This window comes from Phyllostomus discolor, chromosome 5, assembly GCF_004126475.2.
Source record: "Phyllostomus discolor isolate MPI-MPIP mPhyDis1 chromosome 5, mPhyDis1.pri.v3, whole genome shotgun sequence".
Taxonomy (NCBI): domain Eukaryota; kingdom Metazoa; phylum Chordata; class Mammalia; order Chiroptera; family Phyllostomidae; genus Phyllostomus; species Phyllostomus discolor.
In genome coordinates, this window is record NC_040907.2 from 46,006,171 (window position 1) to 46,030,674 (window position 24,504).

Genomic DNA, 24,504 nt, shown 5'->3' on the forward strand with positions numbered 1-24,504 from the left:
TGAGATTCCACATGAGTTTTGGGATGAGTTTTTCTATGTCGACAAAAAAAGATATCATTGGGATTTTAGTAGGGATCACATTGAATCTGCAGATTGCTTTGGTTGGTATAAACATCTTAACAATATTAATTCTCCAAAACCATGAACATGGGATTTTTTTCAATGTTTATCTTTAATTTTTTAAACAGCAACATTTTATAGTTTTCAGTGTACAAGTCTTTCAACTCCTTGGTTAGGTTTATTCCTAAGTATTTTATTCTTTTTAATGCTATCATAAATATAATTGTTTTCTTCATTTCCTTTTCAGTTATTCATTATTAGTATATAGAAATGTAACCGACTTTTGTGTTCTGATTTTGTACCTTACAACGTTGCTGAATTCATTTATTAGTTCTACTTTCATCAGAGTTTTGTAGTTTTCCTCATATACATCTTATACATATTTTGTTACCTTTCCATATATCTTTTGTATATTTTCTATACAATGCTCTTACTTCAGTATGGCTTCTGCTCTTCCTTTTATTGTGTATATCATTAGAAACATAATTATTTTACAACAGTTTTCAAATTAGTCCATTATTTCTGGTTCTTAGTATGATGATTCCGTTGGTTGCAACAGCTGATTCTCCTTCATGGAAGCCCTTTCCCTTATATGGTTTGTAATTTCTATTCCACTTTCGAAGGAGTTTATTCATCTTGTCACAGTCGTGGGTGCCCTGGGTTGTGAAAGTATAGGAGATACACAGTGTTTTCAGGCTCATTTCTGCAAACATGTTTTTCCCAATGGTGTCGGTGGTCCTGTACTAGTTCAGAGATTATGACTCCTATATCACACAAGTTGCATAAATTTGGGCAGCACACATACACATAGCACAAGCTTGGGGCTTTAATTTCCTTGTCAGATGACAAGCTTCTTTATCACACATCTGAGCCAGAGAGGCAGTTTTTGTAGTCTGTGAATACAAGAACTTCTAAGTTCTAGGCTCTACGAAGGGGCATCAATTCTAGCTTCCCTACTTTGTGTGCACTTCTTAGACAAATTCCTCATCTCTCTTTGGGAATCACAAACCCAACCCCCTGCTCATGGGTCTATCAGCTTCCCCAAGTCAACTTCTTCTATATAGGCAATGGGGTCATGCAGTGCAGCTGGTTTACAGGTACTGAAACCTCACTCACTGGCCTTTCATCTACATGGAGTCACCTGTGTGGTCTGTTTGAAGGTTTCAGAGCAGCAACTCAGCCTAAAGCATCTTCCTCAACCAGAGACCTAAAGCTTCCCTGGGATTAATTCCTCTGGGGAAAGCATTGACCTCTTCTCCTTACATTAGCAATATTCTAAACAGGCCTGTCTTGGCAACAGTACCCCTGGGAACATTTTTCATAATAACACTGGCACACATCTATTCAAATATCTTGTCCCCTCCTGTACTCATTTGGTAAAAATCAATACATTTGCATATCAGTGAAAATGAAAATGGAAGAAATCAACAGGAAGAAGAAAGAAGAAGAAGCATTTTACCAATTATTAAGGCATGAGTACTGAAAAATATTTTAAACAAAATTAAAATAAGCATGGTTCCTAAGACAGAGCTAGTATACTTCTCTTGGTTTTTGCCAATGCAGCGACCTTGCCTTTTTTAGTTACAGGACCCTTCTTTTCTGGGGTAACCCACTCATGTAGTTTGGGTAGGGATGATGCTGGAGGAGCAAATGACCCAGGCCTTGCTAACTAGTGTGACCCATTACACTAGCCTCAGCTGGCCACAGATGAGGCTTTTCTGCTGCAGCTGAAAGAAGATGGTCTCTTCCAGTGAGGTTAAGTTAGGAGGATTTGAATCTGTGGTTGCCTGTAGCTATTTCGCTCCCACATGGAGAGAACTTGGTGCAGAAGGACACAGGAGAGATGGCAGAGCCAACAGATGCAAAGGGAGTGCAATGGAGATGGTCATGTGCTTGCTAAAACCTGTTCTTCTTCCTTCTGGTAACACAGTGAGACTGTATTACTGTCTTCCTTGCAGACCATTGCAGCTGAACTTTGGCCCGTGGCTGTGATCTTCCAGGATCTCCTCCACTCCCACTCTTATCTGTTGGCTAGATGTAGAGAGTCCAGCACAGGAGTCTGAGGCCCTAGGAGTAGCAAGCTAGAAGTGAAATGGGCTTGAAGCCCTATATCTCCACATTAAAGGCCCCCCACTGAAAGTTCGCATTACACTATTATATGTACAGAAATGGATTTCTATTGTGTTGAAATTCAGAGATTTGAGATTTGGGGTTTACCAAAGCATTAACTTACTCTGATTAACAGAAAATACCAAGCCCTGATGACCTGGCTTGAGTCCATAGAGTCATCTCGGCTTGAAGCTAGCTACTCCCTGGAAAATCCTTCTCCTTAAGTTGGTTTGAATTGGGTTTCAATTTCTTGCAAAATTTCTTGCAGTGAAAAGAGATCTGACTAACACAAGAGGAAATATGTAAAATTTTTAGAAATCAATAATATCTCAGTGTAAAGTGAGTTACATCATTTTGCTTCCTAAAAAGAACTAGAACAATATCAAAATATGATGCACCTGACAGGTATTGTCGAATCAAATATATCTTGAATTCCATAGGAAAGAAAATTTTTCCTCCAATTCATATAATGATTTTAAGTAATAGTTACATTGTTAATTGTTGAAATATTATTCAATAGTCTTTTTGCACCTCCATCATTAATATATATTTCAATAATAATTTATCACTAAGACAGGTAGCTCAATATAGCTACCTGTGAGAATATAAACATACTCATAAACCCCAGCCTCATGAAATAGAGATAAAAAGGGAGCTTAGAGATCATCTAGTCCAACTCTCTCATTCTACAGGTGAGAAAATTATGGCCCAGAGAGGTGAAAGTACAAACCCACAAGTTCACACAGTGAGCAGGTAGCAAAAAACAAATTTAGAACTCAGATTTTTAAGAGAGGAAAAGAATGAAAGTACAGGAGAAAGAGGGCATGGATGATAAAGCAAGAAGCCTAAGATAGGAGGAGAAAATGAGATTCAGAGCATGAATAGAGGGATCAGCCTTAGACTGAAGGATCCATATCCCTTACGTTCAAACTGGGAGACAAGGGTGGACGTGCATGCAGATTAGCCTTTAGGGGTGTAAAGAAGTTGCATTTGCCATAAATACTGCAATTTACTGATTTATCACACTACCTCCCTGACCTCCATTGTAACAGGGACTGTATAAATATAATCTATGGCCTTTCCCAAATCCACAGCTTGCCAGAGGCCCATTCCCAATAACAACAAGTCCAAGAATTAAAATTAGGCCAAGAAAACTTTAGAACTATTCAAGTAAACGGACTGACCCAGTACATGAGGATGGGGTTTGTGGAGTAAATGTGTCCTGTGGGATGAAATGGGAAAGGTACTCTAAAGAGAGACAAGTCCCACCAACAGCCAAACAGCCGGTAACAAAGGCCGGGCTGCACAAAAGGTCTTTCTGGCTGCTCTTTCACACAGGAGCAAGAAAACCATGCATCTCTGCTGGGTGTGAGAGTGATGTGGCTGCAACATCTGTCACACCATTGATCGCCAGGCTGGCTTTATTAGTTCTGGGTGGCTAGGCTAGGGTCTCCTTTCTCCCTTACCTTTGCACACACGTCTCTTCTCAAACTGCGTGCTCAAGAGGGCATGCTTCTCTAATGGGCCATTCTTCAGAGAAGAGTATACTTGTTATCAGGGAATAACCCCACTTGACTCAAGAGCCTGTAAATAATTTCTTAGTTCTGACATAATTATTCACCCTAAAGGATTATCTTTAGTGCCAACAGCACCAGAGTGGCTAAGCCCTCATGGGAAATGAGGTTAGCTCTGGAATTAAAGATTTAACAGGAAGAGTCCAAAGATTTTCACATTTTCATCTAGGATAGAAAGCCCCCCAAATTAAGAGGAACACGGTAGAAACAACTGCTCTGAGGATGGTGTACAATTCCCTGACCTTTGGGCTTCCTGTACATGGACATTGGGAGGGCAACACAGCCTCATGAGCTTTGAAGGACCTGATGTGCATCCCAGGTCCTCTCGTCTCCACACTTCCCCAACTTCAGTTACACCCATGCCCTGATGGCTTCCTGCCCATGGCCCACTCTAGAATCCTGACTATCATACCCATCTGCCTACAATACTCTTCTGCGTTAGTGTCCCACAGGCTCAAAAAATATGTATTTTGGCATCTACTCTATGCCAAGTCATGCCCCAATCTGAACTTACTATTTTCACTCTCCTCAAAGGAAAACTGGATGAAATTTGGGGGCCTCCACCAGAGTTTTAGATGGGCCTAAAGTTGGAAGCATCCACAGTGTTGGGTACTATTAGAAGCACCTCCACTTCTGTATCTCATTTCATCTTGACACTGATCCAATGAAATAAGAATCATTACTTCCATTTAACAGGTGAGAAAACATATACATAAAATGGGTATTTTCAAGATTTTTAGAGTTTAAAGACATTTCAAAAAATATTTCAGGGAGTCCCATAGGATCACTATTTGAACAAATATGAAAAATGAAAAAAATCATTGACTATAATTTTATAAAAGATAAGCTATGTTACATGAAGAAAACTTAAATGCATATTACCAAGTAAGAGAAGCCACTCTGAAAAGGCTACATATTACATGACTCCAGCAAAAATGTTTCCTTTATGAGTGTAAACTGTTCTTTCAATTCAGTAAATGTAGCTTTATGGCAATTGGCATTATCCTTATTTTTCTCATTTTCCTGCCAGTCAGTGAAAGCCTTTTCACAAGCCCTGAATCTGGGGACCATTCCCTTGAGTTACTTGCTCAGAACCCCTGGATTAACTATGAGAGCTTAATGGTGTTTGAATAAAGAGCCAGGCTACACCTCTGTTCTCCAGCCATCTTCCCAGATGCCCTGGGTTAGGCAAATTAAATTATGTTGCCTTTCCTTAAAAGGTGTGAAACAGAGTATCTTGGACTTTACTTTGGGGAAGCTCTAGCTCACCCAGGGGGTTGCTTTATATCTAAAAGAAAAAAAAAAGAGTGATCATCTGTGGCCTTTTCAGAAAAAAGTTACCTCTGGGATATCCAGTTTCTTCAGAGATAAACTGTAATTTCTGGAGAAACAAATATTTTTTCATAACTATATGTTGTTAAGATTATAAGTTTATTTATGGTATTATAGGAATCAATCAGAAATTAATGGAACAGAGCTTAAAATTTTAGCTTTCAGAGTAAACACAAAAATAATTTTTAAATTATAGACTAATGAAAACTTCTAATTTGTCAGAAACAGTAAAAATTTTTTACATGTTAAAAAATTATATTTTTTAAAACTGTAGCCCTGGCTGGCGTAGCTCAGTGGATTGAGCACGGGCTGCGAACCAAAGTGTCGCAGGTTCGATTCCCAGCCAGGGCACATGCCTGGGTTGCAAGCCATGACCCCCAGCAACTGCACATTGATGTTTCTCTCTCTCTCTTTCTCCCTCCCTTCCCTCTCTAAAAATAAATAAATAAAATCTTAAAAAAAAATCCTCTTTAAAAACTGTAACTAAATTTGGAAATTAAATACTACCCACTATCTCCTGATACCTAAATGTGCTTGAAGAAGTCAAATAATACTGCTTGCTAGACCTAGCCCTGTGGACTTGAGACTCATTAACATTAAAAAATATATAATTTAGTATTTGGAGTGACAGGTATATTATGCAATTAATTTTTGGTAATAAAATATCATTCAGTGAAGAAAGCAAGGCCAAAATCAGCAATCAAGGTGAAATAGGTAGAAAGGTAGAAAGAAAACTGTAAGCAGTGATGTAATTAACATATTTGGAGTTGTGATTATTTTGATAATTGTATTACATTTTTGGTCAAGTTAAAAACAACTTAGGAAAAATACTAGGTTGAGTCAAATAAAATTTTTATTTTTGTAAGTCAAAAGATGATTAAATATCACAAGTCCATATAATTCAAACTAATATCTCACAATCCTCAGTATATTTTAATCAGGTTTTTGGAAAACATAATGTTCATTTTTATATATAGGAAAATCAAGAGGTCCTGTGACTTGGCTTTATGCCTGATTATCACAGGGGGATCAATAACAGAACTAAGACTATAACCTAATACAATAACAGATTTATTAATTACACTAATCAGTAGCACTCACTGAGCACCTACCACATATTTTTTTTAATTTTTTTTTCAGTGAAGAATATTACTTGTGCAAGTCAGAATCTGATACCAATTAAATGGTGACAGCTTTGCCAATAAAGAAGAATATGCTCTTCCATGGCTCAGAAGGGAGACTGCCCCAGTCGACAGGTCCCAAAGACACATGGACCTACCACATATGAATACACTCCCTGCAAAGTTGTGGAAATGTGCGTATTGTGATGGTGTGGGGAGGGGGTGGTGGGAGGAGCAATGTCACATGTGTCACAGGGATCTGGATATTTGAAGTGTGACAAGCAGAGAGTATTGCAAAGGCACAGGGAAAGATGTGAGACAACCTCTTTTTTCTTTTACTTCCATTTTCAAGGTCAAGTGTTTGTTTCTATTATCAACAGAAACTGTTCAATGAAAATGTGCTAACTTAATCAAGTTGTGTAGTACAGAAGGCTTAGCCAATGGTTTCGCAGGCTAATATCAACAACCAAAGCACTTTCCACCAGGAACTTTTCAGCTTTAGTGAAGAGTTTTATGAACTGACATTGTGGCAAAATATTAGCTTTAATAATGAATCTGCTAATTCTTCTTCCCTGCCTGTCTTGTTCAACATTACATTTCCATTCCAGCAAATATGCCCTCAAATAAATATTTGTTAAATGAACAAATGAGCTGGCATTTGCTCCTTGATTATAGCATAATAATTCCTATCAGATAAACTGTGTTCACCATGCTTATTTATTATACATAAACTTTTAAACAAATAGCACATCATCATAAATTCATCAATTCTAAAATCTTCCCCTACCAAATAACACCATTGTCTCTCAGAGTTTTTCAAAAATCAAATCCATGTAAAATATTAAATTAATAAAATGTTAGCAAATTATTTTAAATACAGAGTAAGCAAAAGTAGGTTTACAGTTGTTCATATGGAAAATAATACAATAATCGATAAATAATACAAGAATAAACTGCATTTTGTGTACTTACAACCATAAATCTACTTTTGCCCCATCCTATATTTAAATATTCTTTTATTGAAACAGTCTAATTTATATATTAATTTATATATATCTTTTATACTAGAAATATAATCAGAGTTATGAATATACAAGAATTCAGTTTCCTTTTATTGCCTGTAATACAGTACTGTATGGCTATTTCATAAAATTGCTGTAAGAATTAATGAATTATATGAGAAAGGATTTTAAGTATTAAAGAGCCTATTCTAAGTGAAAACATTATTATACTAATTCTATATCTTTGTCCAGTTATAATACACAAGAATCACTTTATAAGGCTGCTTATATATCAACTTCCAATAGTCTAATTAAAAATGTTTTAACCTATATTTTAGGCAAAAAAAGAGAGTCTAATTGTAACATGTTATCCAATGATTAAAAATAAAAGCATTGTCAATTTAAGTATTTCAACTGCCAGAGTTCTATAGGCCAGATAATAATTTTAAATAATAGTTACATTGTTAATTGTTGAAATAATATGTAATAGTCTTTTTTCTCCTCAATCATTAAAATCTTATATAATATTCCAATAACAATTTATCACTAAGACAGGTATTTTTCTAAGTAATGTATCACCAAACCACATTTTGTTTCTGGTGTCATCTGCTGAAATCAATCCATGTTATAAAATGACACATTGGCTAAAAACTTGATAAACTTTGGAATGGAGTTCACTGACATGCAACTAAAAATAGGCCCTTTTTAATTTTTTCAACAAATTGAATATGAATATGGTGATAGAAATACATTAGGATAATAGAAATTCACCCTACATTAGTTTTTAATGAATCTTAGATATCACAATTCTTTTATATTCCAAATTTTAATTAGTCTTCAAAAATAATAACTACCACCCCTTGAGCGTCACAACACACCCGATACTGTACTAAGCACTTTACATGCTTTACTTCACAAAACCCTCACAGCAGCTTACGCAGTCCTGTGCACATTAATTAGTATGCCTCTTGGATAGCAATGGAAACTGAGACTCAGAAGATAAGAAATTTGCTGTAAATAGGAAAACCAGGAATTAAATACCTCAAGTTATTATCTGAGTCCAAAGTCCATAGTCATAACTAACCATCCAATTTTAAGAAAACCAAGTTCTAAATATGGAGAAATAGAAAGTCAACAAAGTTAAAATACAAAGAAAGTTTGGCTACAGAGAAAAAAAGATACTCCTGATCATTAAAGAGAGAAGGAAATGTAAACTACGCTAAGTCTTAAAGATATATTTATAAATCAAATGAGACAAAGGAATTTTCTTTTTTTCCCCCCACACGTAGGGTGTCTGCTCACAGGAAGGGCACGAATCCTGTGCCCCTCATACTGCGACCCCAAGCTCCTGTTGGGTTTGTTGTAAACTGAGGAGGCTATTTTCATTTTTAAGAAAAATGAAATTAATTTCTTTTGACAATATTTTAAAGATGATTTCAGAGAATAATCCTTTTCAGAATTTCTTCCTGAACATGTTTTCAGTCTAACTAAAAATTCAAGGTCTTTTAATCATCAAGTTTTTCACACCTGTAGAGTGGTTTCACAAAATAATGTACATACTTTCTTAAAGCATTTCATAACAAGTTATTGAATATCTGTGAGGAAAGAAAACACAGGTATGTAAGCTTTACACTGTCATTTCTCCTCAATGGGAAATTAAGTTATTTTCAAATGATCAAAAAATTCATGACACAATTAAAACACAGCAAACAAGAGTCACATTTTATAAGGCAGCAATTATGTTCATGTGCTACCGGGATAATTGAAAGACAGAAGACATTTCATTCGTTAATAACACAGAATTTCTTCTAGCAGGTTTCCTAGAGCTCATTAGATATTCCCTGGCTGATTCTCCTAAGTAATTAGATTTTAACAGGATTTTCAACAGATCAGAGCACTCTCTGTGGGTGCCAATAGAAGAGTCCCCCTCTGGCCTTACCAGCAGGGCAGAGCAGATAACATCCAGACTGGGAGTTAATAGGACAATTACTGGCCTCTTTTAAATGAGTTACATTAATGCACTTAAGCTAAATGGCTCTGCATATGATTAAATATTAACATCTGCAAAATATGAAATGATATGCAATCAAGTTTTGTTGTTTTAATTTCCCCAAAGAAAGATTTCTATTGTTCATATAAATGCCTTTAAGTACAGTGTATTAAACATTTTTAGGGTATACTAGTAGAAAGTTGGAAACCATTCTTCTCACTTAAGAGTCCTAAAGTATACTGACTTTTAGGGTGCCACTTCTGGCTATGATGGAGTAACTAAAAAAAAACAGACAAATATATAAAATGATAGTTTTCAGACATTGGACAACAGGCAGCCCAAGACAATGATCCCTGAGAGAAGGGAAAATAAATAAACTGGTTTCCCTGAGTTGAGAGACAGGGTTGAGAGTCTGGGGTAGGCAAAGTGGCTGGAATTCACAGGACAGAGTGCCAGGGAGGACGGAGTCCCAGACTACCGAAGAAGAGTGCTCCAAAGGTCTGCAGAGGGTGCCCCTCAAGTCTTATCCTGAGAGCTGATCAGCACATGCAAAGGAGAAAACTAGCCAAGGTGGGAGAAAGAACCACTAGGAAAAAGCAGGTGGAACAATTTTCAGAGCTCACAGTGGGCTGGGAATAGTTCACATTCCCAGCTGCCAGAGTTTTTTAAAAACACCCACCAAAACACCTCACAACATATAAGGCAACAGGTAGGTAAGTCAGAGGATATTGTCTCAGTAGTAGGGGCAAATTAGCCCTAGACTAAAAGTTGCTCCGGTCCTACCTAAAAAAAACCTAAAGTCAAATCTGAAAAGAATCAATCTATTTCCAAATTATTTGAATGTCACAGGACAAAGCTGAAAATTGTTTACAAGAATACAAAAGAATCCAGCACTAAGCAACATAAAATTTACAATGTCCAGTACCCAAATTCACTAAGTCATGAAAGAAGCAGGGAAACATGACCTGTCATGAGGAAAAAAAATACAACCAAGGCCAACAGAACCCCAAATTAAACATCAGTCACTAAGAGAAAAGACAATAAAACAGCTGTTGTAAATACACCAGACAACAGAGAAAATCAGGAACATGGTGAGGAAAGACATGGAAGACACAAAAATGACCCAACTCAAACTCTTGAAGACGAAAAATGCAATGTCTCAGATAAAAACTACGCCGCTGGATAGAATTAGCAGCGGTTTGACTCTGCGCACTGCAAAAAACACAGACAGAGTGTCAGTGAGCTGTGGCACAACTGCAAGCAGCTTAATATGTGAGCAATTGAAGCCCCAGAAAGAAGAGAGAGAAAGAAAAAAATATCTGAAGATATAATGACTGAAATTTTTACAGTTTCGATGAAAATTATATACCAAAGAAATATGAAGCTGCACCAAGGCACATCATAAATTAAATAGTCTAAACTATGCTCACTTTTAAATGTGCTTTAGATATATTTTAATTACCTCTGGCAAAACCCAGTATATATTGGTCCAGACCTGATCCAAAGGTAGTCTTGTACTTGAATCCTATGATATTGACCCAAAACGTTTTCGAAAAATAATTTTCAACCTAACACAAAGTCAATTTTGCCATTAAGTATGAGGTATTTCAGAAGTTTTATCGTGAATTCCATTCTTTGCTTACTGATTTTATAAAGAGTTGTTTCCTATTCTTATTGTCATTGTAAGGTTACTAGCCTTATACTCCAAAACATTACTATAAAATATCAAATTAGGCCCCAACAAGTGCAGAGGCAGAACCTGAACCAGGCAAATACGTGCTGACAAGCACTACCTCTATCCCTTACTTGGCTTTTATTCATTTGGGCAAAATAGAGCATGCGATCAGTAAGAATCTTCCCACCTACAGGGGCCTCACACAATCACCAGCTACTTAGTGGCAAGTTCACGTCTTCACACACCAGAGAGAAAGGATCCTGTGCACTCACAAAGAGGTGCCCACCAGCTGTAACCACTTTTTCCATGGGAAAGAAGCTAGAGGTTTTAGGACTATATCATAAAGAAAAACTTCTTGGTATTGGAATGAATTCAAAACAAAAATAGAATTTTCCCTTTTTAAAAGATTTATTTTATTTATTTTTAGACAGAGAGGAAGGGAGGGAGAAAAAGAGAGAGAAAGACATCAATCCGTGGTTGCCTCTTGCACACGCCCCACTGGGGACCTGGACCACAGTCCAGGCATGTGCCCTGACTGGGAATCAAACTGGCGACCCTTTGGTTCACAGGCCAGTGCTCAATCCACTGAGCCACACCAGCCAGGTTGAATTTTCTCTAAAGTCTTAAATTCAGGTTCTGTTATGACTACATGGTATGGATATAATCCTAGTAAAATCTGCCATGTACCTGATCTGTCCTTTCTATAACTCTGTGAACACTTGATTGTTTGACACGATACTCAAAAGTTTTAGCTGAGCCACAAGTTCCACCAGCTCTCAAAAAGCAAAGCTCAGAGTATGTCTACAGCCCCCAACAATGTAGTGATATTCAGAGAGCCTTTATGCATTCAGTTTCACCTCCCTATTTCTATTTGTTCATATATAAGTTTAGTTCTGTAATTCTATTCTCCCTCATGGAATTTTCAAATGTCTGTGTCTTGCTTTATGTACTTTAAGTACTACAGAGTTCTTAGGTCAAAACAGAACTTCTTCCAATATAATTACACTTTATGGGTATTTGGAGAACTAGTTATTTTAAAGAATTCCTTGGATAAAGTAATCATTTTCTAAAATTTTGGTCAAGTCTGATTTTTATATATCAAATTTGTCTTAAATATAGTACACAAAGTAAATTGTTAATAAAGTATATTTGTAAACCCAACCCGGGTAGAAAGGAATACCTTGCATAACTTACTGAGTACTGTCCATGAACACTGGGAAATGTTAGTGTCACAAAAGTACATACAGATAACAAATCAGACCATGAGTTTCAGAAAATGGGTTGAATCAACTTGGCCAAATAGATTATATTGGTCATACTGAAATCCACCTGAAAATTAGCATTTGCACAGAGCTCAAGGAAATCAAATTGGCCTAAATTAATTAAAAGGGACTTTCATTTCCCTTTCCTTACCTCCTTTTGAGATTTTTCAGGCCTGTTTTACAAAATAAACTTGAATTACTTGGTAGTAAGCATATTAATAGATTAGATTGCTGCAGTGGACATTTAAATATGTCCTATTAACACACAGAGTGTTGAAACTAAGGAATGACAAGGGTACTACACATGAAAGAGGGTAAAGGATAAAACTTCCATGGTCAATTGTGTGATTTTTTAATCACCTTTAGAAAGCAGAACCAAAACCTTTGAGTTGAAATTACAGGAAGACAAGCTAGGCCCAATATAAAAGACTAAACTTTCTGAGCATCTGAACTAAACAAAGATCAAAGACCTAGTGTCCCATCACTCTAAGTGTGCAAACATCCACTGACCATTCGGCAGGGATTGTTTAGATTGGATTCAAGTGTTGTACAGAAGACTGGATTAGACAGCATTGAGAGACCTAATCTTTAAGTCTTTCTCAACATTCACAAGATCTGATTCTATGATCCTAAGTGCTTTGGTGGTTTTCTAAGGAACTTCCTTTGTCTCAATTTCTCCATAGGATGACTGTAATACCTGTCCCTTTACTGTATATAGGAAATACTAAACCAGCAAAGACCAAGGGTACTTCTGGTTCTATCACTAAATTGTTGGATGACTTTGAACCAGTCATTTAACATTTCTTGGTTTTGCTTTTTCATCAGCAAGTGTGATCTTGTCTCAAGAGTTCACTCCACTTTATAGAGTTTGATTCTCCAAATCTCTGACTCTTGGCTGTATGCCAGCTTAGCACCTTGCTAGAATAGCCAAAGATCTTTCCAACACCCTGAAAAATGTAAAATCTCTGACATTATAATTCCATGTTCCTGATGTAGGAAATCCTATACTCATAACTAACTTCTACCTGTTTGCCCCACCAATACCCATTTATAGTGGCCAATCAATCACAAAGGAGAGCCCCAGTTACCAGTCATCTTCACACGCCAGCTCAAACATTCAGCTTGCAGATTGTATTACTATTACCAAACAGTTTACATCCCTGATAAGAATCACATTGCCCCTGCTCCCCAAGCAACCCCATGTGCTATAATCCTAAGAAAAAGCAAACAAATGAGCTCCAGGTTCAATTTTTTTTAAAGTTGCCATTATAATATTTTAAAATATTAGTTGTATATTGCTTCTAAAATAATAGAGAGAGAATATTACTAAGATATGTTAAATGAATCACTTTGTGAATAATGCTAAATGCAGCACTGAGGTATAACTGAAACCAATTCTTACAGCAATGCATCACAATGGACCGTCTGGCCATTCGCCCACACCTTACTCTAGGTTGCCGAATTCAGAAGTAATCTGTTTAAAATGAGAAAACTGCTCATGTTCTCTGTCCTGTGTCTACCTTATAATATTCTTTTGTACTCCAATTAGAGATGGGCCTTTATAGATTTCTTTCTTCTATTAACCTTTCATGCACGTGATCCAAATACTCTGCTTCAAAAACATAGAATAAAACTGAACTCTTGATTTCTTGCTAGAAGGTTGGTTGGTTGTAAAATCTAGTTTCTGAATGTTTGAAATCATCATGGAAAAATCAACATTTCTTGTTGTGCAATGTCAACTTCATGCTATTTTCTGCCTCCAAAGGATGTTGTTTTCTTAAGGGGATGAGGCCACAATCATTACCCAGCTTTCCTATCTGTCATCCAGAAACACTCAGGTAAGGAAAAAAGAATCTAAATAACAAGAAAAGTCTGCCCTCAGTAACTATTAGATTCAGAAATTAATAAAAAATAATGACATATGCACATATGCATTGCACCTCAAACATTTCAACATATAACCCTCCATATCACTTGATGTACTGATAACCTTATGAGGTAACATAAGGCAAGAACTGCCATTCACAGAAAGGAAAAATCCGATGGAAATCACTTGCCTCATCACACAACAAGCTTGCTGTGGACTGAACTGTGCCTCCCTCCCCCTCCACAGTTCCTATGTTGAACCCCTGACGGGGAATGTGACTATTTAGAGAAAGGGCCTATACAGAGGTAAGCAAAGGTAAATGAGGTCAGAAGAGTAGGGCCCACATATGATAGGATTAGTGTCCTTGTGAGAAGAACGCTCACTCCATCTCTCTTAGTGCATGCAAAGAAGAGGTTGTGAGGGCGCAGAGCAAATGGTGGCTGCGTGCACAGCAGAACGAAGCCCTCACCAGGTCCCGACCATGCTGGCACTCTAATCACCACCTCATAGCACCCAGAACTGTGAGGAAATAAGTGTCCATTGTTTAAGCCATCCAATATATAGTATTGTTTTTTATGGCAGCCTAAGCTGACTAAAACAGAGCTAATGATCATGAAACTTCTCCTAGAGCCAAAGTCTTTTAACTCTGTCTTCTGCTGCATCAGTACCGTACAGTGGCCGGCACTGAAGTACTGAGTATGATCACATAAATTTCAAGCAATTTTTCCTGAACTTGTTGTGGCTGCCCCAAGAACTGCTGTCTCTTCATTTTTCCATCAAGTAGTAAAAGTATTGTTATCCTGAAGATGCCCCTCAGAGGGGAAAAATGGGAGCATCATCATAACTGTGTAATGAAGCCTGTGGCTTTCTCCCTAGCAATAAACTTTTGAATGGATTTCTCTGTTCAAAATTTCCACCTGTTATTGGGGAATGATGTTTTCCTTATGTTTAATGTTTCTTTGTATGAAGAGAGCTAAGGCCTTATTCATTAGCCTCTAACTGGTACAATAAAATTTGTAAAGACTAGCTAGGCATGCTCCAACGAGTTCAACTCTTCTTTCTCTTGAGATGAGCCTGTCCACAGCAAGCATCAGTTCTTTGCTCCTCCATATTAAAAATCTTACCTACAGCCCTGGCCGATGTGGTTCAGTGGATTGAGTGCCAAACTGCAAACTAAAGGGTTGCAGGTTTGATTCCTAGTCAGGTCACATGCCTGGGTTTCAGGCCAAGTCCCCAGTAGGGGGTGTGGGAGAGGCAACCACACATTGCTGTTTCTCTCCCTCTCTTTTTCACTCCCTTCCCCCCTCTCTAAAAATAAATAAATAAAATCTTTCTAAGAAAAATCTTACCTACGCAGTCCTTCCATATAAGGAAACCCAGACCTAGTGAGTAAGTGTACCTTATGTCACTCTGTTAGAACACCCATTCAGTTCCCACACTGAGCCAACTAAGCCTGTATCAGTAATAAAGGAGGTGTTTGGCTGCAGTAGTAACTCCTTTCTTTTTTAATTTCTTAGATTATCCACAAAAAGGAAAAGCAGGATGTTATTTAATGCAAATCCTTTCATAGACCACTAGTTTCCCTGTAGGACAAGGCCTTACCCCCTACGATCATTACTATTTGAGAGGCCAGGAGAAAACATGGACCTTCATGGAGGCAGAATTATCCTTGCAAAGACTGCAGTAAATGTTTGTTGAAGGAGAGAAAAAAATGGAAAGAGAAGGTATACCGTATATACCCAGTGTTAATGGAAAGCCTATTTCTGCCATATACATTAGAGAAATTGTTCAAGAACAGTTCATCCATGTGAAAATATTAGCACTGTAATTCTGCCAAGGTCAGTAAGACCTAGTGATTTGCTGAGATATCACCTTCATTTCACCAGGTAAATAAAGGCTCCTTTTTCAGTATGTCCTATCCAAGAAGGCACTCCACAGCAACAGTTAAATTATGAATACAGCACATATGTTCCATACCATATCATTTACAGCACAATTTAGCATAGACATAATGCTTTGTAACAAACTACAATACCATTCACAAAATGCATTTAAATAGCATAATTTAGTTCATTAAATTCAGTCATTTACAGTAAATCAAAATCATCATAGGAATTGAAGAGAGTACACAGTTGTTTGTTTGAATAGTTAAGCTAGGTAAGTCAATTTCTTTTTGAAGGTCAAGGACAGAGTTGTTTCCATTTTCTGTTATAAAAAAGATACAGCTGGTGTCAAAAGATAATTTAATGTCATCTCAAAATGATCCACCCTCTTTTTATTCCTCCCCCTCTCTCTCCCCCGGTTGCATATCATATCGCTGCCACTCCTGAAACAGATCCAACTCCCTGAAAACATTTTACATACTAGTTAAACAGAATGTGTCTGCAGATTTTACAAAATCTCAAATGTACAGCTTCTTCAAATTCCGTACCAAAATATGTACATTTGGCCCTGAGAAAGGTTCAAACACTAGATCACAGTACATGTAATTGTTTGTCTATCTGTTGTTCATACCCTACTATAAGCCTCTCATGAGTAGGTGCTTGGTCAGCCACATTGGGATTCCTACAGCCTAGCACACTGTTTGTAAATTCCTTGAAAGCAATGCCTGGTTCTTTCATTTATTTATTTTTATTCTTCATAACTTCTACCATAACATTTCACACATAATCCATAGATATTTGTTAGTTAATAAATCTTGTGAGAGGGGCTTACCTCAGGATATATTTTATAAACAGACAAGTTCACTATATTTTTTGTTGTCTTAGTAAACCAGTGCCGAGGTAATGACGACAGTAAGAAAAGAGTTCAGGACTAACACGAATTATTTAACCTGTTCTCACTGTTTCACTGTCCAATGTACTCTGAGCAGGACTGTACTCCAGGTGGACACACCTATGTCTTCACTTGACACAAGTCTTTCTCCTAGCCTTTGCCTGAAATGCTTTCACCACACACTCAGTGACAATCAACAGCAGCAGGACTTCAGCTCTAGGACAGCTGCTTTAAAGCCACTGCAATCTAGGGAGCAGTCATATAGGCCCAGCATGTACCCAGGACATTAATAACCTTATGTACTCCTTGCACTAAGCATTATGTTAACTGCTGAGGATATAGACTTAAGTAAGGCCTGAACTCTGTCCTCAAGCTGCTTCTAGTAGAATCTAGTAGGACATACCAACAGCAGTGCAGTCCCTGAGGTGACACAGAGTGCTGAGAGCAAGCACACCACCTTGATAGAAAGATACCAATTCCCAATCTGGCTAGTGTGGTCCAATGGACTGAGTGCTGGCCTGAAATCTAAAAGATTGCTGGTTCGATTCCCAGCCAGGGCACATGCCTGGATTGTGGGCCTGGTCTTCAGTTGGGGGTATGCAAGAGGCTACCACACACTGATGTTTCTCTCCCTCTCTTTCTCCCTCCCTTCCCCTCTCTAAACATAAATAAATAAAATATTTTTTTTAAAGATAAGAAATTCCTTCTACTCGGCACTATTCATCTCGCAGGAAAAATTGATTTCCATCCTCAGCTCCTTTGAGAGGGCTAAGGACACACTACAGGGAGTATAAAGGAGAGCTGCCAGGTGGGGTGGGTAGGGTGGGGGTGCCTTCTCACATTCCCTGCCCTCAGGTTACCTTATTTTGTATTCAAAGTAACCATTCTTGACAGTATCTGAGGATTGCTGAGGTGAGTCTTGCTGGTTTGAGGAACCATGTCCAAGTCTATGACCACGAACAGCCTCTGATGATATTAACTCCCTACACTGAAAGCATGAATAGCTCCATAAAGCCCAAGCTATGAAGTGCATACTCAGGCTGCATTAAAGATCTCTGTAGCCTGGCTTCAGTCATGTTTCTCTTTGTGACACAGACTGCTAGTTTCCTCCAATTTCTGTCCCATCCTCTTCCATTGGTAATAAAATGTTTAGCTGGAAATGAGGCCACTCCGCCCCAAAAGTTTATGTTTCCCAGTTTCCCCTGTAGCTAGATATAGCCATGTAACTAAATTCAATAAGCCCTGGCTGTGTGACTGAGTGGATTGAGTGCTGGCCTGTGAACCAAAAGGCTGCCAATTCAATTCCCAGTCAAGGCACATGCCCAGGTTGTGAGCCAGATCCCCAGTTGGGGTCATGCAAGAGACGACCAGTCGATATACCTCTCACACATTGATGCTTCTCTCCCTCTCTTTCTCTGTTCATTTTCCTCCCTCTAAAAATAAATAATCTATTAAAAAAAGAATTGTTAAGTTTAAATTCAATGGGGTGCAAGTGAAAATGTCAGGGGGAAATATCAGGTGACAACTTCTGGGAACCTCAAGAGACAAAGGAGGCATTTCTCATCCTGCTGATTGGGACATGAATGTCACAACTTCTGTCAGGGGCCACACTCCAGGGATGGGGAAGCAGAAAGTGGAAGGAACTGGGTCCCTGAGGACTTTGTGGAACAGAGCTGCCATACCAGTCCTGGACTGCCTCTCTCCAGGTGTTCAACTGAAAGAGAAATTATTTTCTATCTTATTTCAGCCACTAAATTCAGCCACTATTTGGAGGCCCCGTTATTTGCAACCTCACTTTCTCCTGGGTCCTCCTCTAGCAGGCCTGCTGTGAGCCAGGCACTGTGCTAAGTCTCGAAATACATCTCATTTAACCCTCACGGATACCCTATTAGCTCCTATTATGAGCTCTATTTTACAGATGAAGAAACGAAGACTTAGAGAGATAGATTCACGTGCTCACAGGAGGCAAAGCTGGGTTTTGGAGCCCAGCAGTTTGTCCTCAGAGTCTACAACCTGTATCTCTGTGCTCCGTTTATCTGCTTCACACTGAGCCCCTTTCCCTGTTCCTTGTCTTTACTCCTGTTACTCCCTTGGCACCTGAAATGACTCTCTGTCTTCCTGTTGTCCTTTCCTTTCCAGATGCCGCCTGCCAAATGAAGGCCCTGATGCAGAGTGGAAATAAATCACTCCTTGAACTAGTCCGTTGCACCTTGACGATACCTCTGTTACATCACTTTGCATAGCCTGCCTTGCAATCCCATTAGCTGTGTTATGTGCTAGTCTCCCCAATATATATTTAAGTTCCTGATGACAAAGGATGAGAAACATACTTTATCTGTCCTTGTATTTTCTATAGTAACTAACAGGGAAATTCAATAAATGTTATTTGAATCACAAAAAAAAATAAGAAAAGAAAAAGAAAACCTCATCTAAAGACATGAGTTTCTGATTATTTTAAAGATGAAAGACAAGTGGAGAGTTGTTATTCTAAATCACCGAAGTCCTATAACTGCACGTGCAACAGAACTCTCCACAGTGTTGGGAATGTTCTAGATCTGTGCTAACACAGTAGTCACAAGCGACACATAACTATGGAGCACTTGAAATACGGCTAGTACAATTGAGGAAATTAAATCTTTATTTCACCTCATTTTAATTAATTTAAATTTAAACAGCCATATGAGGATAATGGCTACCATATTGGATGTTGCAGCTCTAAAGAGTCTATGTAAACGTCTTAGAAAACAGCTCCTTCATGCTTTGTATGGAACTGATGCTCAGGACATGGCTGGTGTGGCTCAGTGGATTGAGCATTGGCCTGTGAACCAAAGGGTTGCCGGTTTGATTCCCAGTTAGGGCACATGCCTGGATTTCGGGCCAGGTCCCTAGTGGGGGACATGAGAGAGGCAACCACACATCGATATTTCTCTCCTTCTCTTTCTCCCTCCCTTCCCCTCTGTAAAAATAAATAAATAAAATATTTTTAAAAATTGATACTCAGTAAATGTTTGCTATAGCACTTTGAATTGGATTAAGTGACTATCAACCTCAGTAGACATAATCTATGAAGACTAAAAAACAACAGACTGAGAAAGAGAGAAACTTCAAGAAATTCAGGGACAGCATGGAAAAAGACAAAGTTGAAACAACAAAAACCAAAAAAGACACACCAAAGATCAGTATTTGCAGCAAAAAAAAAAAAAAACCCTCAACTCATTTTGTCCTTGCACAAGCAGAGTCTGGAAAGGGTGTGTCAAAGATGGGTAATCATGTGACATTAAAACCCCGGTTTTAAAAGGCTGGGCTAATATCCATTTGCAAAATTCTCCAGAAGACACTGAGGTTTCTCATGCCACCTTAAAAAAAACTACCTGTGAAATGTTGAAATTGAGTCTCACTAGGCTGGAAAAAATGAGTCCAAATCACTTTATTTAACAATTATTAATCACATGTCCTGTTTTTAATTTGGTGTGGGAAATGACAGAAACTCACCCACTACTGGTTATATAGCAAGTCAGAGAAAAAAAAAACAAACCAAAAGAAACTTATATTAGCAGGCCAAAATCTAAATTTTAGGCCCCTTTAGAATTTTTCACTCTTACTTTCACCCCACAGAGGTGGAGCACTAAAAATACAGTGAGGGATCCAAACTGTTAGGGAGTTCCTCCCAGCCTGGCCACTCTGGGTGTGACCTTTCACCAGGACCCTGGCATAAGGCAGAGTGTCATCGCCTGGAGCAAAGCCAGAATGTAAGATGAAAAGCCACATGCGGACGATGACGCAAGGGAAACAATCATGACTCTCATATTGAGAGCCAGAAAGAAATCTGAGGTCTTATGCACACTAGTCCCTAAGCCTGGGTGTTTTATTCAGCATAATGTTTCCCTTAAGGTTTTATTTTTCAGGATTTCTAGCCACAGGAAAGGGAGCATACTAGCAATCAAACTTTGGGTGTATCACTGCACACTACCCAGAGAGGGGTCTAGATGGCGTTGTTCTGAGTGCCTTCAGTAACATAAACGGAACCTTTCACAAAGTCTGCAGGCTTGACATCCTGCAAATGAAGGAGGAATATGTCCTCAAATCCCTTGCAATAGGAACCCACTTAGGAGGCAGCAGCCTTGACTTCCACATGCAACAGCACATCCACAGCAGGAAGAATGATGGTGTCCACAGCATAACTCTGCAGGGGACCCAGGAGAAGCTCTGGCTGGTGGCTTGAGCCACTGTTACCACTGCAAACCCAGCTGCTGTCAGTGTCATACCGTCCAGGAACACCCACTAGCGAGCTGTGCTGGAGTTCTGCTGGAATTCGCTGCTGTCCCTGCAGCCACTCCAGGTGCTGACGCTTCCCTTTGGGAACCTTCACTAACTAGATTTAGGCCGCCTCCCGGGAGCCACAGCTTCTGGGGGTTACTGGTCCCAGGACTGACTGCCAGCCTCCCACAAACACGTGTTACCTTAGCCTGCCTACCACTCTCTGTGTATCACAGATTGTCCTCTATGCTCTGTGGACATTGCCATCCCTGCAGCAACAAAGGGGCTCACTCAGCGGGTCTGATGTCATGGATGCTGGCCTGGGAAGTTATGCGCATGTGTGGTACCATCTCCGGTGAACACCCATGGGGTCCTGCCTGATCTCTACTTCTACAGGGATCCTGAAGAGATTGAAGGGAAGGGTAGACCACTGAAAGGGCTTGGGCGTTCAGGGTGGATGGCTGCTCCAGCTCCTGCATTCACTGCTGCTCAGCCTGAGGTCGCAGATGGCTCTGTAGGCGCAGTGCCCTCTGGGCCTGTCTGACAGTTCCCTACTGAAGCCCGGAGCGCTCAGCTGCACTGAAGACGGGCCTGCAGCCCCCACTGCTCAGGCCGCCTCTTGGGAAGGAACAACCAGTGAGTGGTCTTAAGCTGTTCCTCCATAGACTGTTCAATGAAAAATGGAAATAGGGTGAATGGAAAATAAATATCAGTCTCTTCTCAAATAAAAATTTTTTTGGCTGTAAAGTGTTTGTACTGCTCAAGGGCCCATGTTAGTCCAACAATTTTTTTTTTTAGTTCCCACTATGTGATGGCAGCACTAAGTGCTGTAAGCACAAAGAGGAATACAATGATGCATGTACAAATATTGGGGCGTTCGAACAATGTCTTATGGGGAACAGATATTTTTAAAATCACTGCCATGCTTTACATATGCTATTTCAGTTAAGCCTCAAGATCCTGTATGTGCTGGTATTATATTTTCTGCTTTTCAAATGAAGAGGTTAAAGCTCAAAGTGGTTAAACAATCTGCCTGTTTGCACAACTGGAATTGCCACAGCTCAGCAAATCAAGCCTATCTAAATCCAAAACGTGCGCCCTTCACGCGAGGCTACTCTTTTCTTCCCCACCTCCCAAACACAACTAAAAGACAACATACTCAAAGATTAGCCCCAAGTGCAGTCGAAAGTGACCTCACAGGGTGATCTGATCATAAATTCCTCACTGGGAAGGTCATGATGGGTAGTCATGCCCCAGCCATACAACTTCTTTAAGGAAAGGTTTACCTTTGTCTGAAGCAATGGTAAACCTGTATTTTATTTTTATTTTTATTTTATTACCTCTGAAGCAAAGGTAAACCTTTATTTTTCAAAAATAAAATTCTATTTATTTATTTATTTTTAAAAGATTTTGTTTATTCATTTTTAGATAGAGGGGAGGGAGAAACAGAGGGAGAGAAACATCAGTGTGTGGTTGCCTCCTGTGTGCCCCCTACTGGGGACCTGACCCGAAACCCAGGCATGTGCCCTGACTGGGAATTGAACCTATGATCCTTTGGTTCACAGGCCGGAACTCAATCCACTGAGCCACACCAGCCAGTGCTATTTATTTATTTTTAGAAAGAGGGGAAAAGAGGGCGAGAGAGAGAAACATTGATGTGACAGAGAAACATCAACCAGTTGCCTTGACTAGGGAATGAACCCACAACCCAAACATGTGCCCTGACCAGAAATCTAACCAGTAACCTTTCACTTTGTGGTAAGACACCCAACAAACTGAGCTGTGTATACCATTGAGGGCTAGGTTAACACACCTTTGAAATACATTGTAAACACAATCAAGAGAGCATATAATCTTAACTATTTTGAAATTCAATCCCTGCCTTGCTTTCTCCCATCCTAATGTAATCTTCCTTATGTTCCCACTTTAATTTCAATGCATACAAGCTGCAAAACTATTATTCTCCAGAGAATTTGAGATCTTATTCCTTGGCAGACATCCTCGGTTTGACTAAAATAAACTTTCACAAAAATTCCAAAAAAAAAATTAGCCCCCAAAATAATAAATATCAAATCTCTTTAGAACCTGTAATAGTTTGGTCTCTTGCACATTAAAGTGACCACTACTAATAATAACAATGACTTATTAAATGTTTATTGTACCCAAGCACTTATTATTTTATCTCTAGTGTCAGTTAATCCTATAAAGCAAATAGTTTAGTTGGCCATGGTGCTACAGGTACTAAAGGAAAGAAACACAAACTCTAGATTTTATACTAGGCCTCGTCCTGCCTGGGGGAGTGGGAGGACCTTCTTCCTTGATTACCTAGCAGAAAGGGGTGAGTTTGGAAGAGGAAAATTATTAAGATGCCAGAAAGAATGAACCAGATTTCAAGTTAGAAGAGAGAAGGCTTCATAAACATGAGATCTGCAGAGGTCCCCAATAAATAAGTTATGGGTTAACACTGCTAGGAGGAGTGGGTAGCACAGATTTAGAGTCAAAAAATCCGATTTTAAACCCTGGCTCTGTCCTTACTATCTCAATGATTCAGCCTCTTTGGACCTCATTGTTGCTTTTGTATCTGCCAATATGAATTATTCAATTTGCTAGTGTTAAATGCTTTGCAGAAAAAAATGACAGTCTTAAAAACCTACAGTGTACCAAAACCTGAACTAGAATTGGACACTGTGGTGAGACTGAGAAAGTAACAGGTAAAAACACCCTTAACACTAACAGGAACCATGAGATCATTTTTAATAGTATCCCCTTTTAACAGAGGAGTAAATTGAAGCGTGCAGAAGTGAAGGGCTTTACCCACGGTCACACGACCAATCTGTACCAACAGCTTATGCAACTGAAAAGTTCAGAGGTAGATTTTTCTGACTTTCACCTGAACTTGATCTAGAGGCACCATCTACCTCTATCCCTCAGCTTTACTCTCTTCCATACTGTTATGCCACAAAGAGGCAACACGTCATTCAGTAGCTCCATGTCTTTGTCCTCCCAGGTTTCAGTCTAGCAAAAATGAGAGTGGCTCTTCCCAGTGGCTGCCAAATGAGCTTTGGGCATTGGAACAGCTTAAGTCATGGGTTCACCCCTGTGTCAGCTGTCACTAGGATGGTAACTATGTGAGGTGATGGGTGTGTTGTATCACTTAACTTGACTGTAGTAGTAATTTCACAATATATATATGCATATCAAATCATCATGTTGTACACTTTAAATATATACAATTTTATTTGTCAATTATACCTCAATAAAACTGGGAAAAATAATAAAGGAATTTTTTAAAACACAATGTTATTAAGTGTATTTGAGTCCTGGCTGGTGTGGCTCAGTGGATTGAGTGCCAACTTGTGAACCAAAGGGTCCCTGGTTCAATTCCCAATCAGGGCACATGCCTCCTGGGTTGCAGGCCAGGACCCCAGTGGGGGATGCGTGAGAGGCAACCACATACTGATGTTTCTCTCCTTCCCTTTTT

At 38.9% G+C, this 24,504-nt stretch overlaps 1 non-coding gene and 1 pseudogene across 1 annotated transcript; one reads left to right on the forward strand and one right to left on the reverse strand.

Annotated features, from left to right (window-relative positions):
* Positions 1-6,219: 6,219 nt before the first annotated feature.
* On the reverse strand, positions 6,220-6,350 carry LOC114498304. Its single transcript, XR_003684737.1, has one exon. It is a non-coding gene; the product is annotated as a small nucleolar RNA SNORA24 (small nucleolar RNA).
* A 3,925-nt stretch (positions 6,351-10,275) lies between these two features.
* LOC114496959 lies at positions 10,276-21,673 on the forward strand (annotated as a pseudogene).
* Positions 21,674-24,504: the final 2,831 nt, after the last annotated feature.